The sequence below is a fragment of the Ovis aries genome, chromosome 2 (assembly GCF_016772045.2).
Source record: "Ovis aries strain OAR_USU_Benz2616 breed Rambouillet chromosome 2, ARS-UI_Ramb_v3.0, whole genome shotgun sequence".
NCBI lineage: Eukaryota > Metazoa > Chordata > Mammalia > Artiodactyla > Bovidae > Ovis > Ovis aries.
Window position 1 is genome coordinate 119310791 of NC_056055.1, and position 20778 is coordinate 119331568.

The window sequence follows — 20778 nt, forward strand, 5'->3', positions numbered from 1 at the left end:
GGGTAGACTTCAAAAGGGATGTCTGTTCCCTGGGGGGTGAGTTATTTCAGGTCTCACTGGAACTTTCTCCCAGTTCAAGGAATCATCAACAATATCATTATCAAGAAGGTATTTGGCCTTCTCTGAAAATAAAATGAGACCTCATACCTTCTTGGTTGACAGTTCATCTGCTGTGTTGTGCTGTGGATTCCAAAGATAGATATAATATTAAATGCTTATTTTATAAATTGCCCAAATTTACTTAATAGCATAGAGTAACTCCTGTGCATTGATATTGCATATTAAATAATGCTTGCACCTTGTGGTTCTAGCAGTTTTAATTTTATCTGGTATGTTTAGAAGGTATGCTAGACACAGATCTAGCATACGGCCTTATTGTTGGTAGTACTCAATTAATAGTAGTTAAAAATAAAATGTTGACAATAATAATATATATCTGAATCTATTCTATACCATACTAAGTGAAAGTGAAGTCACTCAGTCGTGTCTGACTCTTTGCGATCCCATGGACTGTAGTCTACCAGGCTTCTCTGTTCATGAGATTTTCCAGGCAAGAATACTGGAGTGGGTTGCCATTTCCTTCTCCAGGGGATTTTCCTGACGCAGGGATCAAACCTAGGTCTCCTGCATTGCAGGCAGATGCTTTACCCTCTGAGCCACCAGGGAAGCCCCCAATACCATACTAAAGTAATAACTAATAAAGCACTTTTAAATTTTCTAATAAAATTGAAAATAGGTCATAGTCAAAACTCTGATGACAAAAAAGCAATTCTGTCAAGAATCCGGAATGCTTGACAACCAAATTATTTCACCAAGGCAAAGGATAATGCATTAAAACTAGGATGCCACTATTTAAACTTTATTTGCAAAATACCCGAAGGAAATGATACTTAACATAAAAAGAACCTATTTTAACTCTACCAAAAAAAGGCTTATTTCTTCAGTGGCAGCTTCATTTAACCAGAAAAATGAATCTTTTCGTCTGCAGTCTTGTAAGATACAGGCTGATTTAAGCCCTGACTTTCCTAAATCCAAACATGTTACAAAGATCAAGTCAGCTGTACTGCACCATGGCCCATAGCCACACTGTGATTTGGGGAGCACATAGTTGGCCAGGCTGTACCATGCTCTGTCCAAGACAACTCTAGCCAGGCTCTTGCCAGCAGTAAGCAGCAATATCAAGCAGTCCTGATAGTTGCTTCAGTGAGTCTTACTGCTTGGAGTAATCAAAATAACCAAGCACTTTAGATCAAAGATTTATTAGTAACAGAAATTTAGAACTCAAAATAAAATCGTATAGTTAACTTAAAAATTTGTACCAAAATACACTGAATTTTTCACTGCAATGATGTGCCCACTTTGGAAAACAGTTTGGCTATTTCTTATAAAAGTTAACATTGTCATCATATGGCCTAGAAATTCTATGCTTAGGTATTTACCCAAGAGAAATAAATACATATATCTATGGAAAAGCCCAAATGCTAATGTTCAGAATTGTTTTGCTCATACTAGCCTAAAACGGGAAACAACCTCAAGGTCTGTCACCTGCTGATAACCTAGGTATGTCCATAAAATGGGGCTTCCCAAGGGTGCAAGTGGTAAAGAATTTGCCTACCAATGCAGGAGATGTGCCAGAGGTGTAGCTTCAATTCCTGGGTTAGGGAGATCCCCTGGAGAAGGAAATGGCAACCCACTCCAGTATTCTTGCCAGGAAAATTCCATGGACAGAGGAGCCTGGAGGGCTGTAGTCCATGGGGTCTCAGAGTCAGACATGACTGACCATGCATGCAATGCAATATGTGATGCTGTGCTGAAGGAATAATATCTATCTATATATAAACATATATATATAATATATATAAACATATATCATATGTATAAACGTATATCATATATAATAAAGGAAATAATACAACAATTGCTGATACATGTAGCCACATGGAGGAATCTCAAAAGCCTTCTGTTAAATGGAAGAAGTCAGACACAAAAGGCTCCATACTGTTTTAATCCACTTATGTGACATTCCATGCTGTGTTGTGCTTAGTTGCTCAGTCATGTTCAACTCTTTGCGAATCCATGGACTGTAGCCTGTCAGGCTCCTCTATCCATTGGGATTCTCCAGGCAAGAATACTGGAGTGGGTTGCCATGCCCTCCTCCAGGGTATATGACATTCTAGACAAAGGCAAAAGGAGAAGGGGGTGGCAGAGGATGAGATGGATAGATAGCATTACCAACTCAACATGAATTTGAGCAAACTCCAGAAGACAAAGCAGGACAGATGAGCCTGGTATGCTGCAGTCCATGGGGTCATCAACAGTCGGATATGACTTAGTGACTGAACAAAAATGACAATTTCTTTTAATTTTTATTTTTTATTGTAGTTGATTTCTAGTGTTTCAGGCATACAGCAAAGCGATTCAGTTATATGTATTCTCTTTCAGATTCTTCTGTTATCTGTTATTACAAGATATTGAAAAGCGTTCCCTGTGCTATAGAGTAGGTCCCTACTTATCTATGTTGTATATAGTAGTATCTGTTAATCTCAAAATTCACATTTATCCCTCCTCTTTTTCCCTTTTGGTAACCATAAGCTTGTTTTCTATGTCTGTGAGTCTATTTCTGTTTTGTAGATAAATTTATTTGTATCATTTTAAATAAGTACCTTTGTATTAGTTTTTAGATTTCACATATAAATGATATATGATTTTTGTCTTTCTCTGACTTACTGTACTTAGTATAATAACCTCTAGGTCTATTTATGTTGCTGCAAATGGCATCACATCATTTTCGTGGCTGAGTAATACTCCATTGTATGTATATATACCACACTTTCTGTATTTACTCACCTATTGGACATTTAGGTTGCTTCCAAGTCTGGGCTATTTTAAATACTGCTGCTATGAACATTGGGGTACATGTATCTTTTTGAGTTAGAGTTTTCTCTGGATATATGCCCAGGAGCGGACTGCTGGATCATATGGTAGCTCTACTTTTAGATTTTTTCAAGAACCTCTGCACTGTTATCCATAGTGGCTTCACCAATTTACATCCCCACCACCAGTGTAGGAGGTTTTCTTTTACTCCATACCCTCTCCAGCATTTATTAACTGCAGACTTTTTGATGATGGCTATTCTGGCCAGTGTGAAATGATACCTCATTGTGATTTTCATTTGCATTTCTCTAATAATTAGTGATGTTGAACATCTTTTCCTGTGCCTGTTGGCCATCTATCTGTATGTCTTCTTTGGAGAAGTAACTATTTAGGTCTTCTGCCCATTTTTTGATTGGGTTGGTTGTTTGTTTTGATAATAAGCTATATGAGCTGTTTGCATATTTTGGAAAGTCATGTCATTTACAAATATTTTCTCCCATTCCATAGGCTGTTTTGTTAATCATTTCCTTTGCTGTGCAAAAGCCTTTAAGTTTAATTAGGTCCCATTTGTTTTTGCTTTTGTTTCCATTACTCAAAGAGATGAGTCCAAAAAAATATTGCTGTGATTTATAATGTTGAGTGTCCTGCCTGTGCTTTCCTCTAGGAGTTTTATAGTATCCAATCTTTCTTACATTTAGGTTTTTAATCCGTGTTTAATGTGTTTCTGTATATGGTATTAGAGAATGTTCCAATTTCATTATTTTACATAAAGCTGTTCAGTTTTCCCAAGATCACTTATTAAAGAGACTGTCTTTTCTCCATTGTATATTTGTACTTCCTTTGTTCTCAATTAATTGTGCATGGGTTTTTATTTGGGTTCCCTATCCTTTTTCATTGATCTATATGTCTGATTTTGTGTCAGCACCACACTGTTCTTGATTAGTATAGATTTTTAGCATATCTGAAGTCAGGGCCTGATCCCTCCAGCTCTGTTCTTCTTTCTTAACAATACTTTGGCTCTTTGGGGTCTTTTGTGTTTCCATACAAATTTTAAAAAATGTTTTGCTCCAGCTCTGTGGAAAATGTCATTGGTAATTTGATAGGGATTTTACTGAATCTTGGTTTCCCTTGGGGTATATGTTCATTTAAACAATATTGATTTTTCCAATCCAAGAACACAGTATATCTTTCCATCTGTTTGTGTGGTCTTTAATTTCTCTCATCTGTGTCTTACAGTTTTCAGAGTACAGGTCTTTTGCATCCCTAGGTAGGTTTAAACCTATCTAAACCTATCCATGTGTTTTTTAGGATTCATCTAAGTATGAGACAAAACATTTATTTATTTATTAGCCAAGCCACATGGCTAGCAGGATCTTAGTTCCCTGGCTGTGAACTGAATTGAATTCTAGCCTTGGTAGTTAAAGCACTGAGTCCTAATCACTGGACCACCAGGGAATTCCCACAAAATATTTATTTAAATGTAAAAAAAATGAATAAAGCAAAATTATTCATGCAATCATTCTTCAATAAACAGCTCTCAAGTTTCTACATGTTAAACACACAATAATATCTGCGTCAAGGAGCTCACAAATAGGAATTAAACCAGCTACAACATAATTGCTGCATATGTGGAAAAAAAATTAACAGTACCTGCTATGCAGAGTGGATATGGTTAGTGAGAGATGGTGAGAGGACTAGAAAATAATCTATAGATTCTCTAAACCTAGAAATTTGAGATGGAAGTTTACTTGGCCAGGAGAGTGGTATGGATGTGAGGGAAGGGAAGAAGGAAGAAAGAAAAAGAGCAGATTCTAGTGAGATATGCAGGCAGACGCACAAAGCACATTTGGGGACTGCCTGGAGTAATTACAGAGAAGCAGCAAAGCAAAACTGAATAATTCATTTATAATCAGCCCAATCTGTTACTGTCAGGTCCACGAACTGTGCAATTTGCTAATGCATATTGCTAATGAATTCATGAATTTATCTCACAAATAGCTAAAGTGGTTTTGTCCGATGGTCATAAGACATGTCAACGACTCTTGTCAGCTAGTCTATAAAGGTATGTTACTAACTCTGAGGCCAGACTCTGGATATGCTTTTATTGCCTCTATTGGAAAACCAATGTAAACTTCATACCGTCATTGTTTTTTGTCTGTAAATACATGTATTTAAGATATGTTCTTTTTAGCCTATCCTGAGCATTCTGGAAGAAGTTGTAGGAGAGAATAATTTGCTAGTTATTAATAAATTTAAGAGATTACATAACCAATAACCAAGGATCACTACTGAGTCACTTCTTAAGCAGATAATCGTAAGAATAGAAACTTGCAATTAACAAAATTATCAGATTAGTGTTGAAATACTAATCAGCTTCTTTGTTCCACCTGACTAAAATCCTGTTGTTGGCATGGTTGAGATTAAATTCATGTATATAGACTTGCATACCATCATGCTCCTTTACTGAGGAAAAAGAATTATTTTTACTACCTGATACCAGTGAGGATGGACATTTTTCTTTCTCCTCTTCACCCACTACCAACTAGGGAAGACTGAGTGGGCTGTTTTTGTTTCCAACTGTATAGTATATAGAGCCACGGTCTTTGAATGACAAATATTAACAACGCTGAAAGACAATTCTTTCAGTAATATTTAATTATTAGTGATGCAAGTTCTTAAACATTTAAGAGCATATCGATACCTCTAAATTAAATTCCAAGAAGGAATAAATAAGAAGAATGAGTCTACTAATCCCTGTGGGTGATAAGAAGAAGGAACTTAATGCTTTATATTATTTGATGGTTCAAAAGATAGACAAAACATTTCACCAAGGGAAAAACCTTAGATGCAATAATAAAGGAGTCCACTGTGAAAAAACGCATATGGTCAATTTTAGGAGTAAATTAATCTAGTCAAAGGAGCAGACCCAAAGACTTTTCTATTACACAAGCACACTTGAGCCTATTTAAAAACGCACATTAGTAGGGGTGAAGAGAGTTCAGGCCAGTAAGTCCTTGGCACCTCAATCAAGATTGCCAGCATAGTTATCAATTAATATTGCAGTGGTTTCAGTAATGCATACACGTGTCAAATAGGAACTATCTTGAGTCTGCCACTTCATTTTACACACGATCCTGAACACCTGTCAGGTCGTGATGATTTTCAGTCACTACTGACCCAGGATAAATTTTAACAGGTGACAGGCTTTGGATCAAATTACCAATTCCCTGAGGCATTCAGTCCTCCCGGACCTAAGTATTTTTGGCATGATTTATATGTTCTTTAGCTTCCTTTATAATGTAATTTAGAGTTATGTCAGTTCTAGTACTATTCTTGAAATGTGAGAAAATACCCAGTGTTCAGTTTTTTAAAACTCCTTCGCAGAAAACTATAAACCATAGAACATAAGGGAAAAATAGCTTTTTATTATTGTTTTAATGCCGTATTGTGCAAAACAAAAGCAGGCAATTCTTGTTGGTCTCATAAATTAGATACGAAATTTTAACAGTCTGAATTTAAACATCTGAAGACCGATGGTTTATAAGGATAAGGTAAAGACTAATTATCATTCAAGACCCTTCACAGTCAGAATTTTGGCTGTTTTCCCAGACTTTCCTTCTCTTTAGTGACCTTCCCTAATGCACACCTTATGCAACTGAAGGGATATCCGAGCACGTAATTTCCAGGAATTGCTGATCATTTCTATACCTTCAAATCTTTGTTAATATTACTCCTGCAGCCTGAAAAACCCATCCCTGTTCTGCCTGGAAAATCCTCAGACTTCTTACCCCTCACTTCTTTTGTGTTTTAGCAGATGAGGACAGCCTTCTACATCCTGAGAACAAGGGCCCTCAGTGTCGCCCTTTTGTAGATGTTAGACAACTGCGTTATCCTTGATGACGTTCTCCTCTACCGCTCCAAATCTAGTCCATCACTAAATCTTGTTAGTGTTTTTAAAATCTCAGAATCAATTTACCTCTATTCATTTCCTCTGCAATCTAACTGGTGAAAGTCACCATCATATCTTGCCTAGACAACTACAGGTAAGATTAGCTGGCTTCTCTGCTTGTTCCCTGGTGGCTCAGACGGTTAACGTCTGCCTACAGTGCGGGAGACCTGGGTTTGACCCCTGGGTTGGGATGATCCCCTGAAGAAGGAAATGGCAACCCACTCCAGTACTCTTGCCTAGAAAATCCCATGGACTGAGGAGCTTGGTGGGCTACAGTCCATGGGGTCGCAAAGAGTCGGACACGACCGGCGACTTCACTTTCTTTCTTTCTGCTTATTCACTTCTCAGTCCCTGAATACACCTCTAACACTGATACTGGAAATCCAGGATCACAATCTATGCACTTTGTAATTAAAGTTGAGCTATTAATAGTAAATCTAAATTTTAGCACATCGATAGGAGGAGTTTGATGTAAAGTCTAAGTCTGCATGAGGAGCTGAAAGTAGTTCTAGGGGACTGATTATTTTAAGTGGGTGTGAGTTTGAATAGGTTCCCGAGACAGAATTGGCTACCTGTCACTTTCACAAAAGTCCAGATAATGCCTTCATGGAGGTGGTATCTGAACTCATGAGGATGCCGTAAGAAACAATGTGCTGAGAGAAGAGAACTAGGAGAAACTTGGAGAACTCCTATATTAAGGGGGTAGGAAGAGAAACCAGAAAGTTGGCAGTAAGAGAGGGTGGAGCCAAGAAAGTCGTGTGTGCATGCTTATATTCATTTGTATTACAAACTTGGATTAATTCTGACAGATTCTAGAAGGCCAGGATAATAGAATTCTAGATTTCATATATATACTTAGGTAAATCTGGCATTTGTGCATATACTGGGAACAGAAAGGGCTATAAAAATTAGGGGCAAAGGTACTATTAAAGAAGCAAACACAGTAATGCTAGCTTGAGGTGATTCTGTGCCAAATAAAATGGTGAACTATATTTAAATATTACTGTATTTGGTACATACATATGTATCATAGAAGATCTTGGAACTCTCAGGCACATTAGCCTATGAACCTGTTTTTCTCAAGGACAAAAAGTCTCTTAATGAAATAGATAATTTTTTTTTACAACCTTTTCTGATGCCTATAAAAGCCAAATAATACAAAAACTAAAAAAATAGCAAGTAAAAATCATCTAGAATTCCCCCTATAGAGCCATACTTTTAACATTTGGGTGAACATTCTTCTAGAAATGTATATTCTTCCTCTCCCAACAACATACACTCTTTTACATATGTCGTAGGGGTCAGCAGTTAAGGTGATCATCTGTTTCTGTACATGAAGATTTATTGGAACACAGCCATAGTCACTTGCTGGACATGGTCATAGTATGCACATTATCCATGGCTACTTCTGTACTACAAGAGGAGGGTTGAATAGTATGACAAAAACTATATGACCTACAGAACTTACTTACTACCTGGCTTTTTATAGGAAAACTCTGACAACCCTGATATACAGAATCATACCACATATATTGTATTATAACTTACTTTTTCACTCAGTTCAGTTCAGTTCAGTTCAGTTGCTCAGTCGTGTCCGACTCTTTGCGACCCCATGAATCGCAGCACGCCAGGCCTTCCTGTCCATCATGAACTCCAGGAGTTTACTCAGACTCACGTCCATCGAGTCAGTGATGCCATCCAGCCACCTCATCCTCTGTCGTCCCTTTCTTCTCCTGCCCTCAATCCCTCCCAGCATCAGACTCTTTTCCAATGAGTCAACTCTTTGCATGAGGTGGCCAAAGTACTGGAGTTTCAGCTTTGGCATCATTCCTTCCAAAGAAATCCCAGGGTTGATCTCCTTCAGAATGGACTGGTTGGATCTCCTTGCAGTCCAAGGGACTCTCAAGAGTCTTCTCCAACACCACAGTTCAAAAGCATCAATTCTTCAGTGCTCAGCCTTCTTCACAGTCCAACTCTCACATCCATACATGACCACAGGAAAAATAATAGCCTTGACTAGACGGACCTTACATACCATTAATATTTTAACAGATCAATAAATATATATTATCATTTTAATGGCTGCATGTAATTCCATTATATAAAGCAGCTATAATAAATTTCTGTTGATGGCTATTTAGAGTTATTCTTCTATATTATAATCTATGCTGCCACAAAAGCCTTCACAGACATCTTACCACACGTGACTATCTTAAATAAATTCTTGGAGATAGAATTGTGGGGTCAAGAGCTCTCTATATTTTACATTTGATACACTTTTTCCAATAACTTTCATTCTTATCAGGAGAGAATGAAACTGTACATTTTTTCTATTTCCTTGCCAATCCTGAGAATAAGTAAGGATTTTGAGTCTGAAAAAAAAGATACATCAGCGGTTACCATTTGTCTTGTTTGATTCTTATAAGGGAAAATATCTTTTATGATTATTGGACATTTATGCCTCTTTTTTTGTGAATTGTGGATTGCATTACTTTATATTTACATAAAAATGTACTTCATTTACCTTGCCAGTTTTTCTGTTGAAGCATTTCTTAAACTGATTTGTAAGTGTACCATGTGCTACATAACTCAACAAATATCTACTGAACATTAAAGACACGAGAGCTCGAGCTATATTCCATATAAAGAGGAAAGGAGGTAGGGGCCCTGCTTTCACAGTCTTATAAAAGAGAGAAGTTATCATTTTGTTTGACATATAATGCAAAGCCATTCCTAAAATTCAGTGAATTGTTTGATAAAATCTCCTAGGAAGAGCAACATCTTGAACAAGTGAAATCAATTCACTTGAAAATTAATCTTAATCATGGGAAACTAGGCTTGTCTCTAAAGCCTACACGTTAAGAATCCTACTGATTAAGTTCTTAAAATTCTGAGAATGTCCAATGCTAGTTTTTTGCCATCAGAATAGTTTTTTCATTTTTCTAATTCTTATATACCCCAAACAACACAGAAAAAAATATATAAAAGAGAAAGTAAAACCACCTGAAATACTCTACACAAAAATGCTTTTACGTTTCTCTCCACTTTTCACTAATTACTGATCATATCTGAAGCATATGGCAGGTAATGAGGGTAATCAAAAAGCTAAGCAAAGAAAGGGAAACTAAGGGAAACCAGAAAATAAGGCAAGTCTGAGCAGAGAGAAGCAGAATATAGTAGAACAACCATCCTCTGCTCCTGAGGTTTCTTCTGGGATGACAGAAAACAGGCAGTTAAGAATTGAATTTCATACACAAAATTACATAGTGAAATTCGACAATACCTGCTGTGATCATTTGCTACAGGTTTGCAAATAAACAAACAAACAAACAGAAACAAAAAAGTATCCTCATATTTAAATTTATGGATTTTGAACAAATCTTGTTACACGTGAAAGAATTTAAAGAATTCTGAACATTCTCTCATTACCTCTTATAAAACCGAAGAGTGGGCTATCATCTCCTTATAGTTCTTACAAAATGTACAAGGGAAATTGATAATCAAACACCACTGATGACAGATATTTATATCAAATTCACATAACTATTCCTAATTATAAATATACATTCCAAGATTATCCACAAGTATGAACTCCTATTAATATGTATTGCAGTTACATATGCACACTGAAAAGAGATATGCCCTTTCACCTTTTATGTACTACTCAGAAATATTAGAGTATCACCAGCTGCCATAAAGGTCACACTGAATTTTGGGTGCTAATTGTGGCAGACTTATGAACATCACCTTATTTAAAAATAAAGTGTTGTTTAAATCTTTAATCTATTTCCTCCTGTTTAAATGGAAATGAAAACAAAATTTACCAAGAGGCTGTGTTTATATGTACTCCCCCCTCTATGAAAAAAGAGATTGGTATATGCAGCCTGTGAAACCTGATAGAGAAATTAGTTAGCTGAAACCTCAAGCCAGGTTTGATCTCAAGCACGTAGTATCACGTGATCCCCACTAACTCTACGAAGAGTACAGCTTTGTGCACGCATGTCACAGGCTCGGATTTGGAACATAATGTGGCATGCGGGGTGAGGGCAAGGGTTAGGGGGCAAGAAATATTACTCTGTTAACAAATGGTGTTGAGTATAAAGTTAATGCTAAGGTATATAATCTTTCCAAGGGCCAGTTTAAATACTTATATTCCAGTGTATGCAGTAAAGTTGTTCCCAAATTCTAATCATGGCATTTTGGACCTGGGTTACACTTGAGTTCATAGTTGAAATACATATGTATAAAAGACTTAAGTAAATTAATATGTTTGGTTGAAAAATAAAATTTATCTTATTTTTAGAAACTTACATAATTACTTTAACATGAAAAAATTCATTAAGTTATAGCTACACTGTACTGACTCCCCCAAAATGCCATTTGCTCTCACATCTTGTTGCTATGACTCCTGCTTTTTTCCTTTCAATTTAATTTCTCCACTCAGTTTTAAAAGCCTTTTCAATATCTAAAATATAGATCATTTCATCCAAAAAGCCATCTTCTTTCTGTCCTCCAAGCTGAATTTATTCTTTGCCCCGATTTCTTTCAGGACTTCACCTGCAATCTTTATTCACCGACTATTACATTATACCTCAAGGCATTGTTAGTTGCTACACTTCAGCCTTTCCTGCTGGCTTGGCCTTACAAGTAGTAGATTGTAAACTACTTGAAAGCAGGAAATGGTTTTATTACTTAAGCATTCTGTGAAGTGCCTAGCACACTAAACAAACAAAATGTTCCTTCAATTTAATTCAATAAACCTTTACTAAGAACATGTTGTATACAAGATAGCAGGCCAGTGTCCTAGAAACTTTTCATTGACACTCATCTCCTACACATTCACACTTCTGTATTATCCCTTGAATCACTGGGACTAGTTGCTTGAAAATGACATTTTCCAAAGTCCATTGTCAAGTGAATTCTGGTTAGATTCTGCCATTTGGAGGCACTCACATACAATCAGAAGGTAGGAATTTGATAGTAGCTATTTTTTTTGTTTCCAGCAGCTACAAAGCCAGATATAATAAGGCCATTAGAAATGTTGTTGTTCAGTTGCTCAGTCATGTGCCACTCTTTGCAGTCCCATGGACTGCAGCATACCAGGCTCCTCTGTCCTTCACTGTCTCCCAGAGTTGGCTCAAACTCACATCCATTGAATCAGTGATGCCATTCAACTATCTCCTTGCTGTCTCAAGAGTCTTCTCCAACACCACAGTTCAAAACTATCAGTTCTTTGGTGCCCAGGCTTCTTTATGGTCCAATTCTCACATCCATACATGACCAGTGGAAAAACCATATCTTTGACTGTACGGACTTTTGTCTGCCAAGTGGTGCCTTTTGTTTTTAATATGCTGTCCAGGTTTGTTGTAGCTTTCCTTCCAAGGAGCAAGCTTTTCATTTCATGGCTGCAGTCACCTTCCACAGTGATTTTGGAGCCCAAGAAAGTAAAGTCTTTTATGGTTTCAATTTTTTCCCATCTATTTGCCTGAAGAGATGGGACTGGATGCCATGATCTTTGTTTTTTGAATGTTGAGTTTTAAGCCAGCTTTTTCGCTATCCTCTTTCACCTTCATCAAGAGGTTCTTTAGTTCCCCTTCACTTTCTGCTGTTAGTTCAATTCAGTTCAGTCGCTCAGTTGAGTCTGAATCTTTGTGACCCCTTGGATTGCAGCACACCAGTCCTCCCTGTCCATCACCAACTTCCAGAGCTTACTCAAACTCATGTCCATTGAGTTGGTGATGCCATCCAGCCATCTCATCCTCTGTCATCCCCTTCTCCTCCTGCCCCCAATCCCTCCCAGAATCACGATCTTTTCCAATGAGTCAACTCTTCGCATGAGGTGGCCAAAGTACTGGAGTCTCAGCTTCAGCATCAGTCCTTCCAAAGAAATCTCAGGGCTGATCTCCTTTAGGATGGACTGGTTGGATCTCCTTGCAGTCCAAGGGACTCTCAAGAGTCTTCTCCAACACCACACTTCAAAAGCATCAGTTCTTCAGCACTCAGCTTTCTTCACTGTCCAACTCTTACTTCCATACATGACCACAGGAAAAACCATAGCCTTGACTAGATGGACCTTTGCTGGCAAAGTAATGGCTCTGCTTTTAAATATGCTATCTAGGTTGGTCATAACTTTCCTTCCAAGGAGTAAGCATCTTTTAATTTCATGGCTGCAATCACCATCTGCAGTAATTTTGGATCCCCCCAAAAATAAAGTCTAACACTGTTTCCCCTGTTTCTCCATCTATTTGCCATGAAGTGATGGGACCAGATGCCATGATCTTCATTTTCTGAATGTTGAGCTTTAAGCCAACTTTTTCACTCTCCCTTTCACTTTCATCAAGAGGCTTTTTAGTTCCTCTTCACTTTCTGCCGTAAGGGTGGTGTCATCTGCGTATATGAGGTTATTGATATTTCTCACAGCAATCTTGATTCCAGCCTGTGCTTCTTCCAGCCCAGCATTTCTCATGATGTGCTCTGCATAGAAGTTAAATAAGCAGGGTACTGCAAATACTGATACCTGATTTGGAGACATAACTGTAATTCCTCTAGACATTAATCATTTTGAATTGATTATAAATATATTTAGAGATTTTCCTTTACAGTGAGGGAAAAGATATATAGGTAGAGTAAGTACATCAAAATCTAGGCTAGAAATACTGAAGAAATGGATTATTAGATGTATGAGAGGTTATAACCAAAAGTTTACAGTTGACTCTAGAATCAGTATGAGTGAATTTGAATGCACACTGAAGGTTTCTCAAGTCTAAATTAAGACCTAAACAAATTACACCTGTGCACTGGTCTTCAATGACATAATTTTAAATATGCCTCAATATTTTTTCTTAACAGTATACTTAGTATAGTTTAGAATTGCATTGGACTTGTGACCAGTCTACAGTTTCACAAGGTATGTATAAATATGGCTTTATTTGTGCCCCTGTACACAGTATTAGAAAGAACTAGGCAACTTACAAAACTAATATAAACCAGCCTCATAAATCTTATTTTGGTTTCTCATTCAAAAAGACTTTTCAGATTCCAAGTGCATATCTGCCAACTGACTGCCTGATGGAGGCTCACACGTTTAGGAAGCCCACATCTACCAGGATGTTGTCCCATGACAGCATCTCCAGTCGAAACACCATGGTCGACAGGGCGATTCTCTCCCATCTCTTGACTTCCACATACCTGCCATTTACACAGTATGACGTCAAATACATTCCTTACTGTATCTAGTACCTCCTTGGAGGATATCATAGATTTTATAAGGCAAAAACAGTATAGATTTATAGGTATGGGTAATATCTCATCATCCAGACATCACTTTGCTGACAAAGATCCGTATAGTTAAAGTTATGGTTTTTCCAGTAATCATGTATGGATGTGAGAGTAGGACCGTAACGAAGGCTGAGCACCAAAAAATTAATGCTTTCGAACTGTGGTGCTAGAGAAGACTCTTGACAGTCCCTTGGATAGCAAGGACATCAAAGCAGTCAATCCTAAAAGAAAACAAGCCTGAATAATCATCAGAAGGACTGATGCTGAAACTGAAGCTTCAGTACTTTGACCACCTGATTTGAAGAGCCAACTCATTGGAATAAACCCTGACGCTGGGAAAGATTGCAGGCAGGAGGAGAAGGGGAATGGCAGAGGACGAAATGTTTGGAAGGCACCATTGATTCAATGGACATGAGTTTGAGCAAACTCTGGGAGATAGTGAGGGACAGGGAAGCCTAGTGTGCTGCAGTCCATAGGGCCAAAAAGAGTCGGACACACCTGAGTGACTGTACAACAAGCCTTCAATAGTACGTGAACCAAGAACTTCCAGATGTTCAAGCTGGATTTAGAAAAGGCAGAGGATCAAATTGCCAACATCTGTTGGATCATAGAAAAAGCAAGAGAATTTCAGAAAAACATCTACTTCTGCTTCATTGACTACTCTAAAGCCTTTGACTATGTGGATCACTGCAAACTGTGAAAAATTTTTAAAGAGATGGGAATACCAAAACACCTAACCTTCTTCCTGAGAAATCTGTGTGGAGGTAAAGAAGCAACAGTTATAACCAGACATGGAACAACAGACTGGTTCACAATTGGGAAAGGAGCATGTCAAAGCTGTATGTTGTCGCTCTTCTTATCTAACGTATATGCAGAGTACATCATGAGAAATGCTGGGCTGGATGAAGCCCAAGCTTAAATCAAGATTGCTGGGAGAAATATCAATAACCTCAGATATGCAGATGATACCACCCTTCTGGCAAAAAGTGAATAAGAACTAAAGAGCCCCTTGGTGAATGTGAAAGAGGAGAGTGAAAAAGCTGGCTTAAAATTCAACATTCAAAAAATTAAGATCATGGCATCTGGCCCCATCACTTCATGGCAAATAGATGAGGAAACAGTGGGAACAGTGATAGACTTTATTTCCTTGGGCTCCAGAATCACTGCAGACGGTGACTTCAGCCATGAAATTAAAAGACACTTGTTCCTTGGAAGAAAAGCTATGACAAAACTAGACAGCCTATTAAAAAGTAGAGACATTACTTTGCCAACAAAGGTCCCTCTAGTCAAACCTATGGTTTTTCTAGTAGTCATGTACCGATGTGAGTGTTGGACCATAAAGAAGGGTGAGTGCTGAAGAATTGATGCATTTGAACTGCAGAGTTGGAGAAGACAGCACAGAGTCCCTTGGATTCAAGGAGATCAAACCAGTCAATACTAAAATGATATCAACCCTGAATATTGATTGGGAGGACTGATGCTGAAGCTGAAGCTCCAATACTTTGGTCACTTGATGTGAAGAGGGGACTCGTTGGAAAAGATCCTGATGCTGGGAAAGATTGAAGGCAGGAGGAGAAGGGGATGACAGAAGAGGATGAGACGGTTGGATGGCATCACTGACTCAATGGACGTGAGTTTGAGCAAACGGGAGATGGTGAAGGGCAAGGAAACTCAGTGTGCTACAGTTCATGTGGGCTGCAAAGACTGGCATACAACCGAGTGACTGAACAACAGCAACAACTCCAGGGAATCTCCCTGACATAGGGATCACACTTGCGTCTCGTGCATCTCCTGCAGGCAAGTTCTTTACCACTGCACCACCTGGGGAAGCTGCATGGCATAGAAATAGGTAAAATGGCTCAGTTATTAGACATATACCCCAAAGGTCGAAAGCAGGGACTTGAGATATTTGTACATCCATGTTCATAGCTCAATGGTATAAGCAAGCCTAATGTCCACTGATGGATGAATGGATAAACAAAATATAGTATACACACAATAGAATATTAGTCAGGCTTAAAAAGAAAGGAAATTTTGACATCAACAACATGGATAAACCTTGAGGACATAAGCCTAAGTGAAATAAGCCAGTCACAAGAGATAAATACTATATGATTTCATTCGTATGAGGGATCTAGAATGTGCTACGCTTAGTCTCTCAGTCGTATCCAACTCTTTGCAACCCCATGGACTGTAGCCCGCCAGGCTCCTCTGTCCATGGGGATTCTCCAGACAGGAATACTGAAGTAGGTTGCCATGCCCTCCTCCAGGGGATCTTCCCAACTCATGGATCGAACCCAGGTCTCTCTCATTGCAGGCGGATTGTTTACCATCTGAGCCACCACGGAAGTCTGGTACCTAGAATAGTCAAATTCACAGAGACAGAAAATAGAATGGTAGTTGCCAGAAGGTGGGTGGTGGGTGGGGGCTGTTTAATGTGTACCTAACTTCACTGGGGAAGATGAAAAGATTCTGGAGATGGATGGGTGGTGATGATCGCACAATAATATAAATATACTAAATACGGCCAAATTGGTTTTTTTTTAATGGTTTTAAAAAAACACCCAATTTAGTTAAACAGAATAGGTAATCCAGAAATCATTCTGAGCATATATGTGACAAATGAGGTATTTCACTTCACTGGGGAAAAGATGCTATATGTAATATGTGATACTTACTCAATTAGCCAATCATCTGCCAGGAATAAACCTGGACCCTGGTCTCATAGCACATACAAACTTAAATTCTAGATTGATTAAACACTTACAACTAAAAGTAGAAATGTTAAAGGTAAAAAATTATACATAAAACATGTTTGACTAAGTTACAATGATGGTAACGTATGACCCTATATGTGAGACAGCAAAAGAGACACACATATAAACAGACTTTTGGACTCTGTGGAAGAAGGCGAGGGTGGAATGATTTGAGAGAACAGCACTGAAATGTGTGTATGATCGGAGAAGGCAATGGCACCCCACTCCAGTACTCTTGCCTGGAAAATCCCATGGATGGAGGAGCCTGGTAGGCTGCGGTCCATGGGGTCGCTAAGAGTCGGACACGACTGAGTGACTTCGCTTTCACTTTTCATTTTTATGCATTGGAGAAGGAAATGGCAACCCAGTCCAGTGTTCTTGCCTGGAGAACCCCAGGGACAGGGGAGCCTGGTGGGCTGCCGTCTATGGGGTCGCACAGAGTCAGACATGACTGAAGCGACTTAGCAGCAGCAGCAGCAGCAGTATGTATTATCATATGTGAAACAGATCACCAGTCTAAGTTCGATGCATGAGACAGGGTGCTCAGGGCTGGTGCACTGGGATGACCCAGAGGGATGGGATGGGGAGGGAGGGGAGAGGGGGTTCAGGATGGGGGACACATGTATACTCACGGCTGATTCATGTCAATGTATGGCAAAAACCACTACAATATTAGTAATTAGCCTCCAATTAAAATAAATAACTTAATTTCAAAAAACAAACATGTATGGCATAAGAAATTGTAAACAGACTTAAAAGATATGACATTTAGGCAAAAAATTTTTTTCACTGCAGCTGACATAATGGACTGATATCTGATATAGCAAGAACCCAAATATTGTTAAAACAAGACAATGCAGAATCTGAATGGAAAAATTGATATGAATAGAAAATTGAGGAACAAATCTACATGTCTAAGAGTTTCCAAATTCTATCTCACACACACCCCTCACATCAAGAAAAGATGGGTCTGTTCTTCCTTCCCTTGAATCTGCACTAGCTTTGTGACTTGCTTCATGAAGTCATGTCAAATGTCACTATCACAACTATGTGGGACAGAAGTGATGTTTTAGGTCTTCTGTTCCCAGGTGCTGAAAGGACTAGCATCTTTCTTTCAGCCCTCCTAAAATTCAGCTTTTATGCTACACAAATTCAGGCTTGCACTAATGAGAGATTTGAGGCCACTGGGGAAAGGAGACCTGGAGGATGAGGATGATGGTTCTTCTCGTTTCAGCCAAGATTTATGTTGGATGTTCCAGCCTCAGCTACACTCCTAAGTAAATGCAGTCTCATAAATGACAAATACACTAGTGAGGAAAGGTAACTGAAAATAAACAATATGATACCATTTACAAGCTTCATAGTGAGCAAAGATTTTTTGTTGCTTGCAGGTCAAGATATGCAGAAAATAAGACTTGAAGAGAGTTGAGTGGAAGATGACAATTGGCCCACAGAGTCTGAAGAAGTTACTCTGACAACCTTGTATTCTTATGGATTGTCCTTAAATCACTCTGAAAACACTGTCAGATTTGAAAACTGAATTTGTGTCAGTTTTCAAATAAATGTCATGTCCTTATTTATTTAGGGCCACAAGCAGAGGTATGATTTAGAACAATAATTTTCAAACTTTTGTTCTCATATTCCCCATAAGAATTTTGAAAATCTACATCTATATGTCCCTTTACAAATTTTTAGCTGCTGCCTAAAACTATTCATCAGAAGTTTAAATAGTTATAAAGGCTTTGGACATAAATATTGACATTAAAAAATAAAATTTTAATTTTATTCTTTGAACATATTCAAAGAAATCTTGATTTGTATACTAATATAAAAAACTCTTAAAATAAATTTTTTTTCACACAGTTATATCTATCCTTTGGCCACAAAGGAATTCAACTTAAAATTAACGAAGAAAAACCTTTGAGATTCTGCAATATTTGGAAAGTAAAGACATTTCAGAATAATCCAGAAGTCAAAGTAAAAATCACAAGATATTAGAAAATATCATAAACTGTATGAAAACAAAAACACAACATATCCAACTGATGTAAGACGGGGCTTACAGTTACGATGACCAGGAAAAGAGAAGACACGAGTTACCAGAATCAAGGGTGAGAGGGCACATCAATTCCAACGGCCCTACAAAAAAAGGCTAAACAAGTGAGCATCATAAACAACTTTAGACCAATGAATTAGACAACTTTAATGAAATGATAAATACTTAGAATGATACGAATGACAAAAATTACGAAGTAGAAAAACTTAAACAGATATATAACAAAAAAAAGAGACTGAGTTACTTACAAATTTTCTCATAAAGAAAAGCTCAGGTCCAGATGGTTTCTCTGATGAAATCTATCAAACAAAGAAGATGTAATCAAATCCTATTTCTTCAAAAACTCTTTCAGTAAAGAAAGAGAAGGGAAGAAATAATTTTCCACTTATTCTATGAGATCAATATTATCCTGATTTCAAAGATAGACCAAGACATCACAAGAAAAGAAAAGAAAGGTAGGGACAAATATCCCTCACAAATAAGACACAAACATCCTTAAAAATATTAGCAAATGGAATCCAACATATAAAAAGTATTATAACACCAGGACCCATTAAGATTTATCTGAGGAAGCAAGCTTGGTTTAACATTTGAAGATAAATTAGTACCATACACTATATTTGTAGAATGAAAGACAAAAATCACATGATCATCTCAATTGATGCACCAAAAACATTTGACAAAGTTAAATATTAATGAGAAAAACAAAAAACTCTAAACAACTAAGGAATAAGGAAAGTATTCTCGATCTTACAAAGAATATATTCAAAAAATACATAGCTGACATCACAAGTAACGGTGAAAAACTTATACTTTCACCCTAAAACTAAAAAAAAAGGCAAAAAGGTCTACTTTTTAAATTTATATCACCTTTGTAATACAGGTCCTGAAAGTTAGTGCCATGAGAAACAAAAATAAGTTAAGGACATCCAAATTCTTTAAAAAAAAAAAAAAGGAAAATTGTCTTGTTTTTCCAATTCTTTTCTTTATTCTAGGCCCTCTGCATTTCTATATAAATTTTTAGGATCAGCTTGTTCATTTCTACAAAAAAAAAAAAAAATCTGCTAGGATTTTGATAAGAACTGAATTGAATTTGTAGATCAATTTAGACAGAAGGTCGCCTTGACAATACCGAGTTTTCCAATCTATGAATATGAAATCTCTCTCTACTAATGCAGATCTTTAACTTCTCCCAGCATTATTTTGAAGTTTTTAGTATACAAGCATTGCCACTCTTTTCTGAAATTTATCTGAGCTACCCTGCTCGATTTATTTAGAAGTTATAGTAATTTTTTGAGAATTCCTTGAGGTTTTTCTATACCCAGAATCAAGGAGACATTCCTAGATAAGTTTCAGCATCTTTTAAAACAATACCCATAGATACCATGGCTCTGTTTACAAGGCTGTGCTGGTTTCTGCACAACTCCGCGAATCAGCTGTAAGCATGCACATATCACCTCCTTCCTGGACCTGCCTCCCAGCCCACTCCCCACCCCACCCCTTCAGGTCTTCGCGGAGCACTGAGCTGAGCTCTCTGCGCTATACAGCTGCTTTCGCCAGCTGCTATTTCACACAGGGTGATTGATATATGTCAGGGCTACTTTCTCAATTCATCCCGACCTCTCCTCCCGCTTGCTGTGTCCACACGCCTGTTCTCTTCCGCATCTCTGTTCCTGCCCTGTAAATAGGTTCATCAGCACTATTTTTCTAAATTTCATATATATGCATTAATATATGATATTTTTCTCTTCCCAACTAACTCAATATTATTCTGGTTATAGTAAGTCCTCTACATACAAACAAGCTCTGTTCTGAGGGCACGTTCATAAATCCAATTTCGTCTGTAAGTCCAACAAAGTTAGCCC

The 20778-nt window shown here is 37.7% G+C and overlaps 1 protein-coding gene across 17 annotated transcripts in view; it reads right to left on the reverse strand.

The window, feature by feature from the left end:
* PMS1 (PMS1 homolog 1, mismatch repair system component) overlaps positions 1–20778 on the reverse strand; it is a 474998-nt gene that overhangs the window by 210186 nt on the left and 244034 nt on the right. For 7 of the 17 annotated variants that reach the window (XR_009599294.1, XR_009599295.1, XR_009599286.1 and 4 more), the window contains 2 exons: positions 19162–19212; positions 8148–18996 (listed from right to left, as the gene is read on the reverse strand). The gene's annotated coding sequence lies outside the window, so the exon portion shown is untranslated. Of the gene's footprint in view, positions 1–8147; positions 19213–20778 lie in introns of those variants that run through there. The other 10 variants (XR_009599274.1, XR_009599282.1, XR_009599277.1 and 7 more) reach the window with 4 other exon arrangements.